The 10,825-nt window shown below is 37.8% G+C and overlaps 1 long non-coding RNA gene across 1 annotated transcript; it reads right to left on the bottom strand.

Moving 5' to 3' along the window:
- Nucleotides 1-1,994: 1,994 nt before the first annotated feature.
- On the bottom strand, nt 1,995-4,242 carry LOC129057596 (uncharacterized). The gene is made up of 3 exons (XR_008522235.1): nt 4,017-4,242; nt 3,521-3,605; nt 1,995-2,199 (listed from the first exon to the last, which is right to left on the bottom strand). It is a non-coding gene; the product is annotated as an uncharacterized LOC129057596 (long non-coding RNA).
- Between the last annotated feature and the right edge of the window lie 6,583 nt (nt 4,243-10,825).

Below are 10,825 nucleotides of genomic sequence, written 5' to 3'. Positions count from 1 at the left end.
TTCAGTACTTTCCTGAACTTAAGATGAGTTTTTAATAATTGTTTAATAAAATGTTGAAAGGATATACATATATATATATTTTTATTTTACTTTAAGTTCTGGGATACATGTGCAGAACATGCAGGTTTGTTACATAGGTATACATGTGCCATGGTGGTTTGCTACAGCCATCAACCCGTCATCTAGGTTTTAAGCCCTGCCTGCATGCATTAGGTATTTGTCCTAATGCACCCCCTCCCCTCTCCCCCCATCCCCCAACAACAGTGTTTGGTTTTCTGTTCCTGTGTTAGCTTGCTGAGAATGATGGCTTCCAGCTTCATCCATGTCCCTGCAAAGGACATGAACTCATTCTTTTTTATGGCTGCATAGTTTTCCAAGGTATATATGTGCCACATTTTCTTTATCTAATCTATCATTGATGGGCATTTGGGTTGTTTCCAAGTCTTTGCTATTGTAACTAGTGCTGCAATAAACATAAGTGTGCATGTGTCTCTATAGCAGAACGATTTATGACCCTTTGGATATATACCCAGTAATGGGATTGCTGGGTCAAATGGTATTTCTGGTTCTAGTTCCTTCAGGAATTGTCACACTGTCTTCCACAGTGGTTGAACTAATTTATACTCCCACCAACAGTGTAAAAGCTTTCCTATTTCTCCAAAGCCTTGCCAGCATCTGTTGTTTCCTGACTTTTTAATGATCGCCATTCTAACTGGCATGAGATGATATCTCATTGTGGTTTTGATTTGCATTTCTCTAATGACCAGTGATGGTGAGCTTTTTTCATATGTTTATTGGCCACATAAATGTCTTATTTTGAGAATTGTCTCTTCATATACTTTGCCTACTTTTTGATAGGGTTTTTTTTTATTATAAATTTGTTTAAGTTCCTTGTAGATTCTGGATATTAGACCTTTGTCAGATGGGTAGCTTGCAATGGTATTTTATTATTATCTGAAATATGAGTAATCTTGCATTAAAAATGAAGAAAGTGGCAAAAATATATTTTGTTTAATAATGAAAATAGCTACTAAGGGAAAATGTAACATAATAACTACCTAAAAAACTAATGTGGCAGAACAAGAGTTTCTTATAACAAAGGACTAAGAATTGGCTGGCTCCTAATTGTAGCTGAACCAAGAGACCAGATGTGCAGCTGTGGTTGATTTTTCTCTTCTATCATCTACTGCAGCTTTGGGGGCAGGAAATCTGGGTATTATTCTTGGCTCTAACTTTGGCCATGGCACTGACCCTTTCTAGATGCCCAGTTCATTTCTTTTTCCTTTATCTTGCTGTTATCCAGCTCCTATCGTGGCATCAGATTACAGTTTGTTCCTGTTTTTCCCCATCTGAAATTCTCTCCGGGTCTCAGCATGCATCTTTCATTTAATATCTTTCCCTGTGATTTTCCATTAGGTCACACTCATTTTATCCAGCTTTTAAATGTCTCAAGAAGTCCTTTGGGATCCATATATTAATGAATAGCCATAGTTGTTTTTAGTTTGCAGGAGAGCAGAGAGGAACTTGGGAATATTGCAGCCATTCATTTGCAAATGATTTAAGAAATACTTCATCCTGCTTTATTGTGTTTCATGTGATACAAACACACCTCTCAATCGAATTATGCTTTGTATTCAAGTGAGAGGTTAAATTATACTGTAGACAGAAAGAGAAGAGTACAGTTATTTTAAACAGAGTTGGGAAAGTAGGAGAAAAGTAGTTCAGAATTTTTTCATGAATAAGAATATATATATTAAAAACTATGTGTTGAATCCGTTAGCTTTAGAGCTCATACATGGCATTTAAAAATTGAAAACACGTTCTTCCCAGTAACAACGTGGGCTTTCTCTTGGTTCCTGGTTGCTATGTTAAAGAATAAAAGTGGACCTAACAATTTTTCATTTGTGGTGTTTTTATTGGGAACAGAAATAGTACCTTAGAGTTTCTAAGGAGACAATGAAATAATAATTGAAGATAACATAAAACAGATCCCAAACAGGATAAGGGATGATATCTTAAGATCAAGAAGAGTACATTGTCCCATCATTTTAGAAGGGGAAGGTAGTGGTTCTGTTTGTAATCATGTCTCTACCAATTGTAAGGGGAGACATGTTTTCTTTGAAGCAGTATATCAGAGTAGCTAACAACTCGGATGCTCAGAGAAGGCCACTTGTTCTCAAGTTCTCCATCTCTTCCTAGCTGAAATGCAAGGTCCTAGAATAGTCAACATAACTTTGAAAAAGAAGAACAAATTTAGACAACTTATACTACATAACAAATAGATTATATGACAGCATAGACAGTCCAGAAATAAACATACATAGGCAACTGATTTTTGACAAAGGTGCAAAAGGCATGTCAGTGGAGAAAGCGGTGGTAGAACAATTGGATATCCATAAGCAAAGCAAGACAAAACAAAGAAATTTATACCTGAGGTCATACACAAAAATCAACTAAAACTGAATAATAGGCCTACTTATAAAACATAAGCCAAAAAAACTTCTAGAGGTAAACACAGAAGAAAATCTGCATGCCCTTCTGTTAGGCACATATTTTCTTAGGTATCACACCAAAAGCACAATCCACAAAAGGGAAAATTTGATAAATTAATCTTTATCAAACTTAAAAATTTATATTTAAAAGACACTGTTAAAAAAATAGAGACAAGCTACAAATTGGGAGAAATAACTTGCAAATTATAAGTCTGATAAAGGACTTATATATCCAGAATACAAAATATTTATAAAACAATCTAATACAAAAATAGAAAAATATCTTACCAGGTATTTCACCAAAGAAGTGAAAAATGATGGGCAAATAAACCCATCATTATTTATTTAGAAAATGCAAATTAAAACCACATTGAAATACCACTACCCACCCACTAGAATGACTATAATCTAAAGACAGATAATATTAAGATATGGCAAGGAAGTGGAGGAATTGAAACTCTCATACACTGTTGGTAAGAATGTAAAATGGTACAACCACTTTGCCAGACAGTTTGTCAGTTTCTTAGAAAGTTAATATATTGGGCCAGACACGGTGCCTCATGACTATAATCCCAGCACTTTGGGAGGGTGAGGTGGGTGGTTCAATTGAGGTCAGGAGTTTGAGACTAGCCTGGCCAACATGGTGAAACCATGTCTCTACTAAAAATAAAAAAATTAGCCAGGAATGGTGACGCACACTTATAATCCCAGCTACTAGGAAGGCTGAGGCATGAGGATCGCTTGAACCTGGGAGATGGAGGTTGCAGTGAGCCAAGATCCCGCCTCTGTACTCCAGCCTGAGTGACAGAGCAAGACTCTATCTCAAAAAACAAAAAGAAAAAACAAGAACAAAAAAAGTTAAATATTGAGAGGCCAAGGAAGGAGGATTACTTGAGGCCAGGAGCTTGAGACCAGTCTGGACAACACAGCGAGAGCTTGTCTCTAGAAAAAAATTTTTAAAAATTGTCCAGGCATGGTGGCATGTACTTGTGGTCCTAGCTACTTGGGAGGCAGAGGTAAGAAGATACCTGGAACCCAGTAGATCCAGGCTGTAAAGATCTATGGTTGTGCCACTGCACTCCAGCCTGGATGACAGATTGAAGACTCCTGTCTCTGAAAAAAAAGAAAAAAACAAAAAAGAAAAGATGTTAATATACACTGTCCATATGATCCTGCCTCTCCACTGCTGGGAATTTGCTCAAGAAAAATGTAAGCATATATTCATACAAAGACTTGTACATGAATACTCATAGCAGCTTAATTTGTGGTAGCTCTAGCCTGGAAACAACCCAAATGTGCATTGATAGGTGAATAAATAAACAAACTGTATATTCACACAATGAAACACTACTCAGCAGCAGAATGAATGACTTATTGGTATAAGTCATTGGTATAAGAATTTGGATGACTTTAAAATTAATTATGTTGAAGGAAATAAGGCAGACCAGAAAAGTACACACCATAAATTCCATTCATATAAAATTGTACAAAATGCGAACAAGTTTACTGTGAGAGAAAGCAGACCTGTGGTTGCCGGAGGATGAAGTGGGTAGATTGTAGGAAGGGGCAGGAACATTGGATTACAAGGAGCACAAGGAGACTTTTCAGTGGATGATGAACTCACAGGTGTATAAATATGTCAAATTTGATAAGTTTATCAAATTATATACTGGTACTAGATTTTATTTTATGTCAATTATACCTTAAAAAACTTTTAAAAAGTGGACAACATTAAAAACATCTATTTTGTCACCCCAAGATAAATGGAACCAATAACCACACCCCTGTTATAAGGTTATTGTGATTATGTCATAACTTACATGGAATGTTTAGTATTTTACCTGGCAACTGTAAACTCTCTTTAAATATTAGCAATTTTTCCCCTTTTTATTGAATTATGAAAAGAATTATCTCTGAGAAGAACAGAGAGGGTGCTTTCTGAAGCCACGCTGCAGGGAAAGGTTGAGAGGTGCCCTCATTCTCTATTATGGGCTGAATTCTGTCCTCTTCAAATTTATAAGTTGAAGTCCTAACTCTTAGCGTTAGATATTATGACTGTATTTAAAAATAATGCCATTAATTATGTAATTACGTTAAAATGGTGTCATTAGAGTGGGCCCTAATCCAGCATGGCTGGTGTCCTTGTAAGAAGAGGAGATTAGGACACACAGAGAGACACCAGGGATGTGCACACACAGAGAAAGGCCATGTGAGGACACAGGGAGAAGCAGCCATCTGCAAACCAAGGAGAGGAGCCTCAGAAGAAACAGCTTTGCCAAAACCTTGATCTTGGACTTCCAGCCTTCAGAACAGTGAGAAAATAAATCTCTGCTGTTTAAGCCGCCTCTGTTAGTGGTACTTTGTTATGGCAGCTCATCTGAACAGACTAATTGACACCCAGAACAGAAGGTCTCTTGCATGGCATTTCCCTCTCTACCAAAGCAACTGCTCCTTAACATGCCTGTTTCCGCAGAGCACCCAGGCTTTCTGCACAGAGCAGCAGTCAGCTGTCACTCCTCCAGGGCAGAATGTAATGACAAGCCTCTCAACATCTAAACCCAACCAGGCACAGACCCTGCTGCACCTTCTTCAGTGCCTGCTACGGTGGAGGTACCTGCTGGGGTTTGCAGCCGCTGTACCTTTGAGCTTCAGGCTCCAAGCTCTTACCGCTTAGTGCCATTGTGAGGTGTGGCCAAGCCCTGGCTTTATATAATCAAGTGCTCTGTGCAGTGAGACATGAAAAAGGAAGGAAACAAATGAAACTCTCAGCTTACTTCACTCATGGGGATTTTATTTCCTAGTTCATTTATGGCACTTTTCATCTGAAAATTTTATCTTGAAACGTAGAAGTTTAAATATCTTCAGTGGAATTATTACACGTTTTCTAAGACTCTGGTGTTCTTCTTTGTATAAAGTAAGGCCTGCTCTTGCTCTCTCCCTTAAGATACCATGTCCTCATTTATTTCTGTGCCTTTAAACTTTTCTTTCTATGTAACAAGCTCCTTGAACACCTCTTAGGAATTTTTTTTGATCATAAACCAGATTTTTCATTCTTTGAATGCTTGTTCTCTCCAACCCTCATATTAAACTTCCTGCAGAGTGAATCTATGAGTGATCTGTCATACATAAGCACAGAAACTCCTTGGAGACAGAGATGTGGTTTTATATGTTACGCATAGCCTTCTGGGCATTAAGTGTTCTTAATAAATCCCTGTAATGGCTTCCTCAGTGTCGAAAGCATTTTCCTTCCACAGAACTCAACAAGTTTTCACATAACTCAAACTAATTGAAAAGTAGTCATTCACTGTTTTGTTCATTGGACCATATCAGTTGATGGGGTTACAAAGTTGAATCGGAAACATTGTTTGCCATAAGGGGGCTTTCAACTTAATAGAGGGATTCAAAAATGTAAATAAATATATGTAAGAAAGTTTTGTAAGAGTAAGTGGAGTTAGAAGTAGATAGAACACCAGGAGAGATGATGTAGGGATTAGGAATTAGGAGGGCTTTTCAGAAGAGATGACCCTGAAATAGAGACTTAAACATCAGCGTTGTTTCAAAACAGAACCCCTCTTCAAGCCTCAAAACAATATTTTGTAACCCAGACATATAATCTGTCCAGCTCTGCTGTGGATACCCCAAGGTGTGTGGGGTAGGAAGCTTTTCTTTAAGGAACTTATAGTTCCGCCGAACACACCTTATGATATCATTAAATGCTTTTTTTAAATTTTTTTATTATACTTTAAGTTCTGGAATACATGTGCAGAACATGCAGGTTTGTTACATAGGTATACATGTGCCATGGTGGTTTGTTGTACCCATCAACCCGCCATCTATATTAGGTATTTTTCCTAATGCTATCCTTCCCGTAGTCCTCCACCCCACAAGAGGCCCTGGTGTGTGATGTTCCCCTCCCTGTGTCCATGTGTTCTCATTGTTCAGTTACCACTTATGAGTGAGAACATGCGGTGTTTGGTTTTCTGTTCCTGTGTTAGTTTGCTGAGAATGATGGTTTCCAGCTTCATCCATGTCCCTGCAAAGGACATGAACTCATCCTTTTTTATGGCTGCATAGTATTCCATGGTGTATATGTGCCACATTTTCTTTATCCAGTCTATCATTGATGGGCATTTGGATTGGTTCCGAGTCTTTGTTATTATGAACAGTAACACAGTAAACATACGTGTGCATGTGTCTTTATAGAAGAATGATTTATAATCCTTTGGGTATATACCCAGTAATGGGATTGTTGGGTCAAATGGTATTTTTCACTTATAAACATGCATTGACCTGTGAAGGTTTGATAGAGAAATCTGACCCTTAAAAGTGTGCTAAGCTGGGCAAAATATCTGACGGTTTATTTGTACATTTTCTCTTTTAAGTTATGTGACAATTTTGTACTGGCTTTCTGAAGTATATTCTACCTTTCACTAAAAATGAGTATCTATTATATGCCAAGATACAGCACTGAACAAAAATATTTGCTGAGGACACAGCAGTGAATAAAAATTCTTGCCACACAGAAAAAAAAAAAAAAAAAAATGAGTATCAATTTTCTTGAAACACCAGCAGTTAAGAAATATAACACTTTGAGAGCAATCAGCTCCTGGCCTGCTTTTTACAAAAGCTCCTGACATTCTGTATAGTAGTGAGCTTTTCTCTGTTCAGTTCTCAAATCTAAAATATGCAGATTTGGAACACACCAGCTAGCCCTTAATTACATTCTTTTTAAAAATTAATATTTGCTATTTTTTTCATTAATGCTACTCAAAGATAAGGTAAGTTCTTGGATAACAGTGAACATGTCTATTCCCTAAATTATTTTCAAAACCCCTGGCAAAATGTGTGATACATTGTTGCCATTCAGGGTTATAAAAAAGGACTTCAGTCTCTTCTTGAGAAGGCCTTTAGCACTAATTTGGCCAACTACTTTCTGGTGGATGGTTGTTTTGGGGCCAGAAGAGTGTTCTTACCTTGAAGAAAGAGGACATCTCCAGATCTATTATGCAGTGCTTTGGCATCCATTTTCTCCAAGGAAGGGATTCTTAGTAGAAAAGTGGATATTGAGTATAAAGAAGTGTTGAAGTTAGAACTAGAAATGAAATTTTCATAAAGAACAGTAAAGTTCCAGAATTAATGACTTCCCCTTCACCTCCTTCTGCCTCATTTTTCCTCTAAAGTGGGTCATGTCACCCACAGTTTATTGATATGCTATTGTCAGCTTTATAATAAGTGACTCCACCTTCTCTCCCTTACTTTCAGGCCAACAGAAAAGCAGAAATAGGCATCAGTTGGGATTCTGGTGACTGCATCTTTGAACTGCCATATGGTACACACAGTACAACCACATCCCCCTCACCTATTTATGAAAATGGATATTCATTTTCTAGCTGAATACTGCACAGATCACATTTTTCAATATCATTACTAATGAAGCTTACTGTGTTGCTTTGATTGCTATCTGAATGTGAGCAGCTAATTAGATAGATTGTCTATTTGATGCCTGCTGATTAGCTTATGAAAGCCCTCTGAATTCCTGACTTTGTGAGAAAATGCCCCTGACTTTATGATTACTGATTGATGCTCAAATTTCTGATTGCCATGTGAATACACACTTAATAGCTCTGTCACCTTGACAAGGGTTTTGGTATTCATCTGATGAGGAAAACAGAGCAGGGTGCTCTGTTTATCAATGTCTGCCAAACATTTAAAGTTCTTTAAAGTGTGAAGTCTGCTATCAGTGGCATCTGTGGCCTCCTGAAAAGGCCAAGTAAATAACGTCATACAGTTACCAAGAGCAATGAGAGAGGAGGTGCTGTCAGTAGCCCTGAGGTTCTGTTCTTCCTCAAGACTGGTTTTAGGAATAGGATTCATATATATGGCCCAGGAGTCTCCAAAAGGACCATTCACTTTCAACAGCGAGTATGTATAGTATGACTGTAGCCTCTGAGGCAGACTCTTCTGATTTTGCACTAAAATACCTAGTAAGACACCAAAAACAGAAAAATCATAAAAATACCAAGAACTAGTACTGACAGTTGACTCATTGTTTGAATCTAGGAGACTCCTCCCTCTCTGTGGTGTGCAAAACTAGATTGTAAATGGAAACCCTGATTCAACTCAGTATGATTGCTTAAACCAGGAAAAATGAAAACAAAAACCTCTTATCTTTCCCACTCTTGGTTCCTGGATTCAGAACGGTAAGTTTTGTCCCACGCAAAGAATTGAGTCCCTTCTCTGCTTTGAGGGAATTGCTTTTAACAACAGGTCTGACATCTCACTCATTGCCTCTCTTTTTGCATCCAAGCAGAGAATACAACATTCAGGCTTACAGTGACCCTGAATATACACTCATTCCTGCTAAAAACTGTTTCAAGTCACATGAGAAGAGGATACACATCCACTGATTACCTAAAAGACGTGGAATGAGGTAAAGAAGGATGTAAGGCCAACATTGAAGAGAAAGTGGAAATGAAGACAAATTTGACTTCTTTCATATTTTTCCTAAGAGCTGATATTTGTTCCTTTGAAACTTCATCTTGAAATTTTATTTGCAGTGTTGAAGGTGGGAACCAATGGGAGATATTTGGATCATGGGAGCAGATCCCTCATGAGTAGATTAATACATTCCTTCCAGGGTGAGTGAATTCACACTCTATTATTTCCCACATGAGCTGGTTCTTAAAAAGAGCCTGGCACCTCCTCCCTCTCTCTCTTGCTTCCTCTCTACGATGTGATTTCCTGCGCACACAGGCTCCCTTTTACTTTCCACCATGAGTGGAAGTAACTTGAGGCCTTAATCAGATTCAGATGCCCAATCTTGAACTTTTCAGCTGTCGGAATTGTGAGTTGAAAAGTTCACGATTGAGCATCTGCGTCGGGTGCCCAATCTTCATTACCATTCTGAATCCAAGAACCCCCCTTTTTTTTTTTTTATATAAATTACCCAATCTCAGATACCCTGAATATTGGAGTCAGGGAAGGCCGTGAATGGTGGGTTCCCATGCACAAATGCCTGACAACAAAAACCTTTTCAAAAACCACACCTCTGCATAAAAGTCATCACAACCTTACACACAGAAAAATAGTTCTGCAAGGATATCTGCCCAGCCACTGCCTGTCTAAACTCAGATCAGCACCACCCTTATGACTGATCAATGTAGGCAAGAATAATTACCTCACAACAATTATATGCCCCATCTCATTTTGTCCTTTAAAAACCTTTGCCTTCCTTTACATTTCTTAATACTCACATAGATTACTATGGCATATGTATTCCTATTGCAACACCCATTCCTGAATAAATATCATTTTATTTCAGAGAGCCTTTCTATGTTTTTTATTGAGCTTGACAAAATGGTGTCTGAAGCAGAACTGAAGTGAGCTGACCTCAGTTAAAATGGTGGCCCCTAGAATTGAGTGTGGTACTGACTAAGCCATGGTGCTCTCCATTTCTGTCAATTGTCTTTTCTACCTTGGTAATTCTCCTCTCAGATTGTCTGACTTCTTCCCTTTGGTGAGTTCTTTTTGACTTTATTGGCTATCTGATTTGCTTATAAGGCTATCTTAAGGACCCTGCATAGTCTCTTGGGACTATGAAAGTGTCTCATGGCAAGCCTTGTCTGGAGTGTCCTTTTGGAGAGTACTCTGGTTTCTGTGAAATTTGCATTTGTCTTCGAGGCACGTCTTTTCTGGTGAATTCACTTTTGTTTCTTTCTGTGCATCTAGTTTACTATTTTGTTTTATCAATATGGCTGGGTTATAATTTTTGCGAGCACTCTGATTTGGGTTTCATTTTGATATGGTTATGTGCATAGATAAATAATTTGGCCCTTTTTTCCCTTGCTTGTTCCTGAACATTTTCCAAGAGCAAAAATTAACATTCTAAATGGTAGGGCAACTAAAAGCCACTAGAACAGTCACCACCATCTAAAACACCAGTCTAAACTTCTGAAATGTTGGTACAGAATTTATAGGATTTTTTAATGCTCTAAAGAGATTAATAAGAAATGGAATAAGTTCTTAAATATTAAGACATGCCAAGCTTTCTGGAACTGCAGCCAGCTATACGTTCAAAATTTATGGTCTATTCTCCTGCACATTTTTAACTGATGGACAAATTATACAAAAGATAATTTATGTCATTAAAGGGATCATTCAAATTCTCCAAACTTATTTTTTTGTAGAACTATTTCAGATAATTCCACTGATTCTACTTGAGTAGCTTTTAATTCCATTTTTGTCAATGGCCTCTCTCGAGAACTTTCTCAGCTTGTTAAAAGAGCTCACACAGAATGGAAAACCATGCCTACTTCTGATCTAATTAATTTAGC

Source organism: Pongo abelii, chromosome 12 (genome assembly GCF_028885655.2).
Source record: "Pongo abelii isolate AG06213 chromosome 12, NHGRI_mPonAbe1-v2.0_pri, whole genome shotgun sequence".
Classification (NCBI taxonomy): Eukaryota; Metazoa; Chordata; class Mammalia; order Primates; family Hominidae; genus Pongo; species Pongo abelii.
Note: the sequence above shows the minus strand (reverse complement) of the source record. Positions and strands in the feature narration are given on the sequence as shown.